We start from the raw sequence: 14,344 nt of genomic DNA, 5'->3' as shown, positions 1-14,344 counted from the left end.
TCTTCAAAACAAACGGTCGGTTTCTTCTTCTTCTTCCCCTTTTCTCTCAAATTCTAATATTCTTCAATATCTCTTGCTCAATTCCATCTCAAGACTCTAAGGTATGTTTTTCTTCCTATCTCTTTTCTTGTATTTTGGAAGTTCTTAGAGTAGTGTAGTCTTATTTCTCTCCCTCCATCTTCCAACACCCTAGGTTTCTTAAACATATTTGGATGTTATTGTGGGTGGAATGATTATACACGAAATTGGTGCAAAACTTTGGTTGAGCATTTGTGTTTGAAGTAGTAAACTATAATTCCCTCTACTTCATGTAAATTTGGGAGGCCCACCTTCTCCCACCATTGTTGAAATAGAAGAGCACAATTGATGCCCACAAGGTGTTTGTTAAAATGCTTAAGAGAGTAAATTTGAACACCGGTGAAGTCTAAGTAGTCGAGTGTAGTTGTATATGAGTTTGGGTGAAGTGTGGGGTGTTGTGGGGGTATTGTCTCTTGTCGTAAACTTTTGTAAGTGTAGTTAGTGTAGTAATGTAGATTTTAACTTTGTTATGCTTGCACTATAGTTAAGTTACGATGATGATAGGCTAATTGAATTTTATGGCATAGGGAAGTCTAAGTACCTATAGCCTTGTGATGACACATTGGTGCACATTGGATCAATATTATGATTCGCTTATACATAACCTTCGGTTTTAAGTGTGGGGTCATCTTGCCTCTCACGATAACCTTAGGCAACGTCTCTTGATTTATTATCATCTTTGTGTTTATCATATGTAGGTTGCTATGGCTCGTGACGATGCCGCTAAAGGAAAAGGGGTGGGGAAATCCTCTACTACTGCTCCCCCTCCAAAGAAATGAAGGCAAGGTGAGAGCTCCTCCCGACAAGCCAAAGGAAAGCAACAGGCTAGTGGGTCTGAAAGGCCACCACGGCCTCGAGTGGAACTTGTTTGGGAGGACGCCATCAAATGGCATGATACTTTTGTTCCATATGGGCGATATGTATCTGAAATGGGGATAAATGTGAAAGCTTTAGAATGGAACTTCCCAGATATGCTTGCTACATTGATTGCAAAGAAGATGGATAAGCTCCTTGAATGTCCGGGCCGGGCAAATCTCAGCATGGTAAGAGAGTTGTATGTTAACTGGAACGAGAAAAATGACATATCGTGGGTCAGAGGTCAGGAAATTCCAATGGATAGGGAAGCCTTGTGTCAATTTTTGGGAATGGATAGTCCTAATCCACGAAGGCTTCGAAAGTTCGTCAAAAGTCCAAACTACCAAGCAATACATCACACTCTTTGTGGCCTTGATTCTAATGCAAGATGGACGCGAACTAAGGGCAATATTCACCTTGAAATGCTCCGTTTCAACTTAACAAAACGGCCAAGGTTTGGCAAAATTTTGTGCAAGCTAGATTAATGCCCATTGAACATAATACTGAGTGCACTCGAGCTTGAGTGTGTGTGATTTACTTTTTGATGACCGGGCGCCCCATAAATATGGGTGAGCTCATGCTTAGGGAGATGACCCGCACCCGTTTTGGAGGAAGGATAAAAAGGTTTTTCTTCGGCAACACCTTAACACAATACATGCTCTCTCGTGGGGTGCCAGAGTACCCTGGCTATGATGAGGTAGTGGAGGCACCCACAGCATTGTTAGAAATCACATCCATGCTAGAACCCACATCCAAGCTCACCCAAGCTGCTAGGAATGAGAGGGACGAAAATTTCTACACGTATCTTTACAAATCCCTCAATATTATTATGAGCAAGCTTGGGGTGTCAGATAGGGAGCGCGCGCAGATGCGAAGTGATCTCTCCAGTTCTTCCAAGGAGATGTTGGGCATAGCACCAGGCAGTCCCGTTCATCCATCTGAGGATGAAAACACTGACGAAGAATCTGATAATGCGGATGATGAAGACGATATGGGACCAATGGCTTTGGTACCCTTTGGGGATGATGATGCGCACATTGCCGCTGTTGGTTGGCATCCTGATGAGGCAGACTCCGACTAACATGGAGTTCTTTCTTTCCACCTTACCTTATTTTCGAATTTATTTAGCATCGGGGACTATGCCTTATTTAAGTGTGGGGTGGAGGGAATACTCCTTGAATTAAAATTTTTAGTGTTATTATTATTTTATATTTTTTTATTTTTTTTATTTTTCCCTTTAACCTTTTAGCTTAGTTTATATTTTTTTATTTTTTTTATTTTTCCCTTTCACCTTTTAGCTTAGTTTAAGACTAACATATAAAAAAAAAAAAAACCAAAGACTTTTCCCGACGATGGATCTATTGGACACTTTTCCTGAGGGATGAAAAGTCTGATTAAAAATACCAAAAAGATTCTCTTTGTTTTACTTTTGATCGTTAGGTAATATCCCTTGGTTTTTCTTTGGACACCGGTTCTTTTTCAAGGGTGTAGCTCGAACCGGGTGTTTTGTTTTATTTCTTTTTAGAAGTAGGATAAGGGAGAAAACTGAGATTGATCTGAGGTACCTGTTGACATGTTTGGTGTTGGTAAATTAAGTTAGGGCATGCGCTCTGTCTTCCTGCGTTTATGATTTGAATTGTAATGCCCAAGTAAATAAAAGTAGCTTACTCTTTGATGCCATTTTCTCAGTTGATTGACTTGTATACCACCTAGCGCAGTGTTGCTTAAAGATCCTCAACTTGATATGCTTGCTTGACTTGAGAGTCGCACAAAATCGTCTTGAGTGAGTCAAGTGCCATGTGTGTGTAAGGATTGTTAATATTCTGTGCTACCCTGTGTAGTCTAGAACTTGCCCCGTGTGTTAATCAACGTGAAATTATTAAGTTGTGCTAGTCTAGGAGATGACATAGGCATTTCTTGCTTGGCCATAAAGGTGCTTGTCACTGACAGATAAAAAATTTTCCCATTGCTAGCCCCTTTGAGCCTATAGACCGTTTCCTTGGCAACCACATTACAAGCCGTAATCCTAATTGTTCTTAAGGTGAGATTGTTGAACCTTAACCTCCTAAGGCACTTAGTCGCTAAAAGTAGTAAGGTGAGAGATTAGGAAGTGGCTTCCGAGTGGAACCATGAAAGGGTCCCTAAGGTGCACTAAAATTGTGAATAAAGGTCACTAGTTTATGAACTTCAATGTATGGAGTGTGTCATTTAAATCAAAAAAAAAAAGGATTCAAATAATGAAGAAAGATACACACCTCCTAATCTCTCTAACTAGTGCTAGTGAATCTATAGAGATGCTTGATGGAAAAGAGGCTATGTTATTTATGGTGTATGACAAGTGAATGGGTTGAGAAGATATTGCGCTTGAATTATGAGTATAGTGTATTAAAGTGCTTAGGAGGGTTAGTCACTACTCCCAAATGTATCCTACCCGTCCCTTAGTCTACATTACAACCTTAAAGTCCTAATTAATCCTAGAGTTAGCTAACTTAGATTAGTAGAGATGTACACTACGGGCAAGCTTATGGTACGACCACGGGATGCACATGAATTCTTTGGGAGAGTGAGTGAATGTTGTTCAATTGTGTGATGTCCTTAATTTATGTTCAATGACATATTCAAATTTGTGGACTACTGTGATATTCACTCTTTTGCTTATGGTGAGGGCACTTGATTTCATGACGGATTGGGGATATTGCACATTTATGTGTGTTGGGTGAGTGCGTGAGTTGAGGATGCTTAGTGGTAATGAGTCGTCTCTTGAGGTAAGGTTGTTGTGGAGAGGTTGCTTGAGTTGATTGAGTTGGTTGAAAAACATTGAGTATACTTGGGTTATTCAAAAATGATAAGAATGTGAAATTTGTGTGTCCATGCTTAATGGCCGACATCGATCATAGTCAACAGGTAGGGTGAATTGATTGAATTAATTGTGAAGTCCTCTTTAGTGCTCAGATAGTTCCATTGCTCGAGGACGAGCAAGAATTTAAGTGTGGAGTGTTGATAATCGGCTTAATGAATGCATATTTTTGTATATATCGCCTCACATTTTGTTCACGTCTCGACGATTTGAGATGTTTAATATGATTGTTTGTGCTAAATTTTGGTATTTCTATGTGTAGGAATCATTCAGATGCAATTTGGGACGAAAGGGCACGAATTGGAGCGAAATCGAAACAAAATTGCAGAAATGGAAGTTGAGCGCCACAGCCAGCGTGGGGCGCTCGCTGTGGCGCACTTTACAGAAGCAAAGAAGTTTGAGCGTCAGGTCCAGCGCCCCACGCTAGCCTGGACACTCACAACGGGATTTCTCCTTTTTTGACTAGGACTCGGTTATTTCGACCCCTAGATGCCCCCAACTCATATAAAAGCCAACCTAAACCTATTTTTGAAGGGAGGAACGGATTTAAAGGAAGAGGAGAGGCACAAAACACTAAAAAGCGAGGATTTGATCAATTCTTCCATCCCTTTCCTAGTATTCATTGATTTTATGTTTGAAAATACAATTTTTGATGATTGTATGAACATGAGTGGCTAAGAACCCTATTGTTCTAGGGTCATAGGTATACATGAATGTTGATGTTTGAAGTTTAATTTGACGAAGTTGATTTTATCATATTGGGTTGTTTATTTAATTCTGTTTTAAATTATTTTGCTGAGTAGCTAACAGTGAAATACTATCTACGAATCTAGAGTTGAACTCGAAAGTGGGAACTCTAGATTGCATATAGAATTAAATAGAGTAAGTTCTTAAACCCGGGCATCGGGGAACGGATTCGCAATTAGGATAGACATATACCTAATTGCCTTACTCTGTTGCAATACAGGAATTGTAAATGCGTTCTTGTTAAACTTAATTCCATAGACATATAGGTATTAAGTTAGCTTGAATAGATGAGTAAGGACTCGACAGATGCTTACGAGTAATATCAACCATGTAAATCAATAATCCAGATAAATCAATTAGTTACTTTAAACTAAGAATGCAACATGATTGTTAGACAACCCGTGACCCTGGAATATTATATCCTATTGATTGTTATTCAAAACTATTTAAGTGTTGTGTTTGATTCTTAGCAATTCATTACTTGATAGCCTTTAGGTAGTAATTTAGAAAATTATATATTTTGTCAGAAATATTTTGAGTCGATAAGCTATTCGAGTTTGAATTAGTCAAAAGTTAATCATAAGTCTTCGTGGGAATGATACTTTATTTACTACTTTATTACTTGACGATCACGTATACTTGCGTGAGTGTGTTTGGTCCCAACAAGTACTCATCTTGTTCGTCGTGGTGCATCAACTAGCCATGGTTCATGCAGTACTCATCCGGGTCAGTTATCTTTCACTGCTTTCACAGCTCGGAGTCCATCCCGTGCTCCATCAGTTCAGGGTTCGACTGTACCAGGTTCTTCTGGTGGTTATTCTAGTGCTTGGGGTCCGATTTAGTCTCTACCGCCATTATTGGATCAGAGTTTCTTCTAGTGTGGAGAGTTGTGGCATGTGAGGAGGTATTGTCCCCGCCTTATGGGAGGTCCCAGTTCAGTAGAGAGGTCAAGCTATGACTTTCGCACCAGTTACTTCACCACGCTCAGCCAACTCTGGGTGGGACTCAAGCAGCCCGGGGTCACCCTAGAGGGGAAGGTCAATTAGGCGGTGGTTAGGCTCGACGCTATGCTTTTCCCGCTAGGCCAGAGGTCGTTGCTTCAGATGCAGTGATCACAGGTATTGTTTCAGTGTGCCAAAGGGATGGTTCCATATTATTTGACCCTGGTTCCACTTATTCATATGCATCATCGTACTTTGCCCATTATATGAATTTTGCCCCGTGATTCCGTAGTTATGCATGTTCATGTATCTACGCCGATGGGTGATTCTATTATTATGGACCGTGTGTATCGGTCATGTGTTGTGACTATTGGGGGATTGGATCATGAGAATTTATCTTTTACCGCTTAGTATGATTGATTTTGACGTGATTCTAGGCATGGATTGGTTGTCACCATGTCATGCTATTCTAGATTGTCACGCTAAGACCGTGGCATTGCCGATGCCTGGATTGCCTAGGATTAAGTTGAGAGGTTCTCTGGACTATGTTCCCAGTAGAGTGATTTCATATTTGAAGGCCCAACGGATGTTTAAGAAGGTATGTCTGACATATTTAGCCTTTGTGAGGGATGTTAGTGCTGATACTCCTACCATTGAGTCTGTTTCGGTAGTGCGAGACTTCCTGGATGTGTGTCCTGCAGACTTGACAGGCATGCCACCGAACATGGACATTGATTTTGGTATTGACTTGGTGCCGGGCACTCAGCCCATCTCTATTCCTCCATATCGTATGGCACTAGCAGAGTTGAAGAAAGTGAAAGCACGGCTTTAATAACTTCTTGATAAGGGATTCATTAGGCCTAGTGTGTCTCCTTGAGGTGCACCAGTTCTGTTTTTGAAGAAGAAGGATGGTACTATGGGGATGTGCATTAATTATAGGCAGTTGAACAAAGTTACAATTAAGAACAAGTACCCTTTACCGCGCATTGATGATTTATTTGACCAGCTTCATGGTGCTAGAGTGTTCCTTGTGATGTCGTTTAGGCTGACCAATGCCCCAGTAGCACTTATGCATCTGATGAACAGTGTATTCCAGCCATATCTCGATTCTTTTGTCATAGTATTTATTTATGATATACCGGTGTACTCACGTAGCCAGGAGGAGCATGCGCATCATATGAGGATTGTACTACAGACGTTGAGGAAGAAGAAGCTTTATGCTAAATTCTCCAAGTGTTAGTTCTGGATTGATTTTGTGGCGTTCTTAGGGCACGTGGTGTCTAGTGAAGGGATCAAGGTAGATCCGAAGAAGATTGAAGCAATTCAGAGTTGGCCCAAACCGTCTTCAGCTACTGGGATTCAGAGGTTTCTTGTCTTGGACGGATATTATCATTGATTTGTCGAGGGTTTCTCGTCCATTGCTGCATCTTTGACTAGATTGACCCAGAAGGGTGCTATATTCAAGTGGTCTGATGAGTGTGAGGAGATCTTTTAGAAGCTCAAGACTGCCTTGACCACAACTCCAGTTCTAGTTTTTCCTTCAGCATCGGGTTCATATACAGTTTATTGTGATGCTTCTCGGATTGGTATTGGGTGTGTCTTGATGTAGGAGGGTAGGGTGATTGCTTATTCTTAGTGCCGATTGAAGCCCCATGAGAAGAACTACCCCGTTCATGTTTAGAGTTGGCAGCCATTGTCCATGCATTGAAGATTTTGAGTCATTATCTCCACGATGTTTCTTGTGGGGTATTTATAGATCATCGGAGTCTACAGAACTTGTTTAAGCAAAAGGATCTAAATTTGAGACAACAAAGATGGTTAGAGTTGTTAAATGACTATGATATTACCATTTTGTATTATCTCAGGAAGGCCAACGTGGTGGCCGATGCCCTGAGTAGAAAGGCGATAAGTATGGGTAGCCTTGCATTTATTCCAGCTGGTGAGAGACCGCTAGCATTAGTTGTTCAAGCCTTGGCCAATAAGTTCGCGATGTAAGATGTTTCAGAGCCTAGTCGAGTTATAGCTTGCGTGGTTCCCCGGTCTTCATTATATGAGCGCATCAGAGAGCGTCCGTATGACGACCCCCATTTGCTTGACCTTAAGGACATAGTACATCACGGTGATGCCAAGGATGTTTCCATTGATGATAATGGGGTGTTGCAGATGCAGGGTCAGACGTTTGTGCCCAATGTTGATGGGTTACTTGAGTTGATTCTTGAGGAGGCTCATAGTTCGTGGTATTCCATTCATTCGTGTGCCGCAAAGATGTATCAGGACTTGAGGCAGCACTGTTGGTGGAGAAGAATGAAGAAAGATATAGTGGAGTGTGTGGCTCTGTTCTTGACATGTCAACAGGTGAAGTACGAGCATCAAAAGCCAGCCGGTTTGCTTTAGAGACTTGAGATTCTGGAGTGGAAATAGGAGCGGGTTATTATGGACTTCGTTCTTGGGCTCCCATTGACTTTGAAGAAATTCGATGTTGTTTGGGTGATTGTGGACCAGTTGACCAAGTCCGCACATTTCATTCTGGTTGTGACTACCTATTCTTCGGAGTGGTTGGCTGAGATCTATATCCGCAAGATTGTTCGCCTACACGGTATGCTGGTGTCCATTATTTTTGATCGGGGTACGCAGTTCACATCGTAGTTTTGGAGAGCAGTGCAGCGAGAGTTGGGCACACGAGTTTAGTTTAGTATAACATTCCACCCCCAGACCGACAGATAGGATGAGTGCACCATTTAGATTTTGGAAGATATGCTACACGCCTGTGTTATGGATTTCGGGGGATCTTGGGATAAGTTTCTAGCTCTTGCTGGGTTTGCCTACAATAACAGCTACCATTCGAGTATTTAGATGGCTTCTTATGAGGACTTATATGGGAGGCAGTGTCGATCTCCGGTTGGATAATTTGAGCCAGGGGAGGCTAGGTTGTTGGGCACAGATCTGGTTCAGGATCCCTTGGAAAAGGCGATGTTGATTTAGGATCGGCTTCGCAAGGCACAGTCTAGACTGAAGACTTACGCCGATCGGAAGGTTCGTGATGTTGCATACATAGTGGGAGAGGAATTATTGCTCCGAGTATCACCCATGAAGGGTGTGATGAGGTTTGGAAAGAAGGGAAAGTTGAGCCCTCTGTATATTGGCCCTTTTAAGGTGCTTGAGAGGATTGGAGAGGTGGCCTACAAGCTTGCATTGCCACCTAGTCTATCGGGTGATCACCTAGTGTTTCATATTTCCATGCTCCAGAAGAATTAATGTGATCCGTATTATGTTTTGGATTTTGGCATGGTTCAGTTAGATGAGGATTTGACTTATGAGGTGGAGCCAATGGCCATTTTGGATCAGTAGATTTGAAAGTTGAGATCAAAGACAGAGCGGGAGATGCGGATAAGATATCCACACCTACTTGAGACTCCAAGTATGATTCTACACTCATTCGAGGACGAGTGTTTGTTTAAGACGGGGAGAACGGAACGACTCGACTGGTCGTTTTGAGTACTATATCCCTGTTCCCAAATTTATTGCTTATTCTATGCTTATTTATGGTTATGTGACTTGATGGGGTGGTTGGTTTGGTTCCGGAGATGTTTCAGAATGAATTGGGATATTTAGTCCCAATGTTGAAAGCTTAAATGGAAAGGGTTGACCGAATGCTAACTTATAGGTAAACGACTCCGTAATTTAGTTTTAGTGGTTCTGATAGCTTTGTATGGTGATTTTGGACTTAGGAGTATGTCCGGATATTAATTTGGAGGTTCGTAGGTCGTTTTGGCTTGAATTGGCGAAAGTTGAAAAAATTGAAGGTTTGGAAGGTTGAGAGTTTGACTAAGAGTTGACTTTATTGATTCCGGGAGAGGATTTTGGTTTTCAAAGTTGGAGTAGGCACGCTTATCATTTATGACTTGTGTTCCTAAATGATGCCCTGTAGCCTCTCGAAGATAGGTATGGACGTCATCATACCGATATGCAAGACTCTACTAGACATTTTCTCATGACTCATAGAACCTATGAACCTAGAGCTCTGATACCAACTTGTCACGACCCAAAACCTGAACCGTCGTGATGGCACCTAACCCGTCCCGCTAGGTAAATCAATTAACAATAAAGCATAATATAATAATACTGATGTGAGTCAAAGATGAGATAACTGAAATTTATACAACTCCCCCAAGGACTGGTAGTACAAGTCATGAGCTTCTAAGATTTAAAATTTACAAAGGTAGTATGAAATAAATACATCATCTGTACGAATGTACATAAACAGATTTTTATAAGTCTAGGGCTACCATGAACAAGAGGCAGTTGTAACTGGAATGCAGGTACGTCTTCAATGCTAGCTTCCTTTATACACAGCAATATCAACATCCAAAATCTGCACGCAAGGTGTAAAAGTGTAGTATGAGTACAACCAACCCCATGTACTCAATAAGTAACAAACCTAACCTTAGGTTGAAAGTAGTGACGAGTTGGGACAAGGGTCAGAGTCCAACTACAATAACCAGCAACAATTTATAACAATATAATAAAAGTGTACATGAAAATAACTTAGAGGTAAGATGCTCAACTCGTTCATAGTTACAAAAAATCGATATGCTTTTCAAGTATGATAGTAAATCCCAGATCTTTCACCAAAAGTCCCAAAAGCATACGAGTAAGTTTGAAAGCTGTGATTTGTCCAAAAACCTTTCAACAATAAATAAGATGTTTTCATTTTCAGATAGCATGAGGAAAATACATCTTTATGCCTATATGTCAAGATACAGGTAAGATCATGAATGTCACCAAAATCGGGTAGTAAAAGGAAATGCATCTCTATGCATGTATCTCAAGTACGCATACCAAATGCAATGTATCTTAGTGATGAACTCAAGTACCCACACTCTCAGAGTACTCAATCTCATGGTCTCACTCTCTCACTCATCACGCTCAATACTCAGCACTGTACAGGGCAGATCCAGCCCAACCAAACATAAATACAACCTCACACTCAGTACTGTATATGGCCAATCCAACCCAGGGAAGATCCATCCCAAATATATATATATATATATATATATATATATATATATATATATATATATATCTATCAACTGACAGTCAGTCACTCAATACTGTATAAGGCCAATCCAGCCCAGGGAAAATTCATCCCTAAATATAAATGATTCGGGCAAGATCCATGCCCAGGGAAGATCCATCCCTCAATATAAATCAATTGCCCTCACGATGGGTGTGCAGACTTCGGAGGGGCTCCATTAGCCCAAGCGCTATAATAAGCCAGATCCAGGCATAAATAAATAAAACATGTTGCGGCGTGCAGCCCGATCCCATAAATATCACTCACAATCAGGCCTTCGGCTCACTTAGTCATCAATCTCTCCAGTCCCTCGGGCTCACAAAGCTCATACTAAGCAGCTCTAATCAATGATATGAGATGTGACAATACACAATAACAGAGACCGAGATATGATATGTAATGATGAATGCGACTGAGTACATAACTGCAATTAAGCAAATAACTCAACAACTAAGAACAACCACTGTGGGTCTAAATAGTACCAGCATATAGCCTAAACATGGATTCTAACACGAATTACAGCTAAAGTGCTCTAACACATAGAGTACGGTAAAAATGTTCAGATAAAATAACTACACAGTTCCATGGAATCGACTAAATCACAATTTACACGGTGTACGCTCACACGCCCGTCACCTAGCATGCGCGTCACCTCAACATCAATCACATAACGATTAATTCGGGGTTTCATACCCTCAGCACCAAGCTTATAAGTGTTACTTACCTCGAACAAGCCAAATCCAACACCGAGCAAGCCAGACGATGCTCCAGATATGCCATCTCACGCGTACTTCCCTCTGAACGGCTCGAAACTAGCCAAAAGAAACTCAAATACATCAAATAATGCCAAAGGAATCAAACCAATCGATAAAGGTCGAATCTTTACTCAAAAGTCCAAAATCAACCAAAAAGTCCAACCCAGGCCCGCACCTCGGAACCCAACAAAACTTATAAAATTCGATAACCCGTTCAATTATGAGTCTAACCATACTAGTTTCACTCAAATCCGACTCCAAATCGATGTTCAAAACTCAAAAATGCACTTTATAAAATTTTAGACAAAACCCCCCAAATCTCTCTTTTAAAATCATCAACCAATTGTCAAAAATGAAGATAGATTCATGAAATATAATGAAAAATGAGTTGAGAACACTTACCTCAATCTATGTGGTTAAAATTACTTCAAAAACCGTCCAAATCCGAGCTCCCCAACTCAAAATATGACCAAATGAACAAACCCTTGATTTATATGCTTCCGCCCAAATGTTCTGCCTCATTTCTCATGCCAAACGATCCTGAAACTTACTTTTGATGCCTCTAATAGATTTCTTGTGAAATTCCAGTCAAGTTAGGCTTTTGAATCACTCTATTTGACCTTATAATAAAGGAGATATGTTGGTTTCAATATTTGCAAATAGTGCAGATTTTTAAATACGAATTCAGTGGTAATTTCGTAATTAATTTAAAAAATCTGGTAACCCAATTCTTAGTAAAATGACCAAATATTCCTCATATGATGTCGAAACTTAATGATTCCAGTTGCTATAGTTCCACAATTACGATATGGATCTAATGCTTCAATCAAAACAAAAATTGGAGCTCATTTGCTTAATGTGGTACCATTTATGCTTGAAGAAACGATGTCGAAACATAAAAAACGAGCGCAACACAACCCAAACCTATCTGAAACTCACTTGAGCCCCTCGGAACCCCCTACGAACATATCAACAAGTCCCATAATATAACATGGACTTACTTGAGGCCTCAAATCACACATAACAACATCCAAATGACGAATCGCACCTCAATTCGAACTTAACTGAACTTTGGACTTTCAATTTTCAAAACTCTAGCCGAAACATATCAAATCAACCCGGAATGAACCTAAATTTTGTATACAAGTCCCAAATGACATAACAAAGTTATTCCAATTCCCTGAACCATAATTCGAATCCGATATCATCAAAGTCAACTCTCGGTCAAACTTATGAACTTTCCAAACCTTCAAATTTCTAACTTTCGCCAATTTGCACCGAAACTTTCTAGAAATATCCAAATGCAAATCCGGGCATACGCCCGAGTCCAAAATCACCATCCGGATCTAACTAAACCATCAAAAGTCCAATCCGAGGTCAAATACTAAAAAAGTCAAACTTGGCCAACTCTTCTAACTTAAATCTTCAATCATGAAATTCATTCTTCCAAATCGATTCTGAATAACCTGAAAACCAAAACTGATGATTCACACAAGTCATAATACATCATACGATATTGCTCAAGACTTTAAATAGCTGAACGAAATGTAAATACTCAAAACAACTGATCGGGTCGTTACAAAAAGGTTTAGGGAGGGTGTTATTTTGTTTTGGAATTAATTCAAGGAGCATGGGATTGTGGTCAGAGTGTGTTTTTGGTAGATGGATTACTGAAACTTTTGGGAATAGGTTTACCCAGCTATCATTTGCAAATATTTTATCTAATCTTTCCATAATAAGGTCCGTTCTAAATTTTCGATGATTTGCCCAAGTGTATTTACAACCTTTAAAACCTAGATCCATTAGTTTACTATAGTTTATTTTTGCCTAGAGTTTGGCCGCACGTCTCCTGCTTATAGGGTTCCCTCTAAATTTTTCATTTGCTTTCATAACATCATTAAAATCTCCCCCCCTAAGGGCCTATATCCTTTATAGCTATCAAATATACTAGTAATGTTATTCCACATTAAATTTTTATTTGTAATATTTATACTAGCATATATAGATGAAAAAAGCCAAGTGTGTCGGATAGGTGGTACCTCAATCAGAGCATGAATTCCATTGTTTCTCTTGACAAAGTTGTTGACATTCACCAAATTTGTATCCCAAAGGACTACCATACCACCTGATTGACCCTCAGCTGGGACCTCGATCATGTTCGTAAAACTAAAATCATTCATTAAGCTACCATGACTAGTCATTGTAGTTTCAAGGAGGGTGACCATGTAAGGGTGGTGAGTAGCTATCATATCATGAAAGTTCCTTCTAAACTCTTCATTGTTGCCTTCCCTAATATTCCAAATAATGATAGTTTTAGCACGATTCATGGTTTGAGGCAGGGGTTGGTGATGGCCATTCATTTGACTCCCCTAAGGGAATACTAGATTCCTCCTTAGAGAGGGTACTAAAATCATTGCTTGTTTCCCAACAGTGGGATCCTGAGGTGGTCGAATGCCCATGGTGCACTTGAAGAGTGAACTTGGACAAGCTATAATAAGCCTCTTATCCCGTATCTCATCGAATAGAAATACCTTGACTTCGTCTAGGTTTGAGGATTCCACCATTAATTCTCCTATTAGGTTGATGGGTTCTTCCATCCCCTCCTCTATTGGGATTTCTAGATCCTGGGGCATTGGTGGTTATGGGACCTGGTGACCCATGGATCTTAGGTTTACTGAAATTTGTGTTTGCATGTGGCTTAGGGTTAGATCCCACGACATCAAGATAGGGTTGAGTGAAATCATCTCCTGGGGAGGGAAGAATGATAGGTTTAGCCCCTTGTTTTAAGGTAAGTATGGATTTTGATTGTAGTAGGGTGGGAGGTTCCATTGTGCATGCATTGCTTGGATTAGGTTATTGTTCATCCCCGGTGAAAGTAGTTGTATTATGTTGTTTACCCAAATGTGGTTAATATAATTTTTCATTGCTAGATGAAGACCCTCGGATACTAGTTGTGCTAGGAATTGTGGATTTTGGATTAAGATGATACTCTCCTGACCATTGATGTTGAGTTGAAGTGAGACACCCCTCCCCATTA

At 40.3% G+C, this 14,344-nt stretch overlaps 1 long non-coding RNA gene across 1 annotated transcript; it reads right to left on the bottom strand.

The window, feature by feature from the left end:
* Positions 1 to 9,592: 9,592 nt before the first annotated feature.
* LOC107824378 (uncharacterized) lies at positions 9,593 to 13,202 on the bottom strand. Its single transcript, XR_001656845.2, has 3 exons — positions 11,710 to 13,202; positions 11,277 to 11,364; positions 9,593 to 9,850 (listed from the first exon to the last, which is right to left on the bottom strand). It is a non-coding gene; the product is annotated as an uncharacterized LOC107824378 (long non-coding RNA).
* Positions 13,203 to 14,344: the final 1,142 nt, after the last annotated feature.

This window comes from Nicotiana tabacum, chromosome 23 (assembly GCF_000715075.1).
Source record: "Nicotiana tabacum cultivar K326 chromosome 23, ASM71507v2, whole genome shotgun sequence".
NCBI lineage: Eukaryota > Viridiplantae > Streptophyta > Magnoliopsida > Solanales > Solanaceae > Nicotiana > Nicotiana tabacum.
This window is presented reverse-complemented; position numbering and strand designations above follow the sequence as displayed.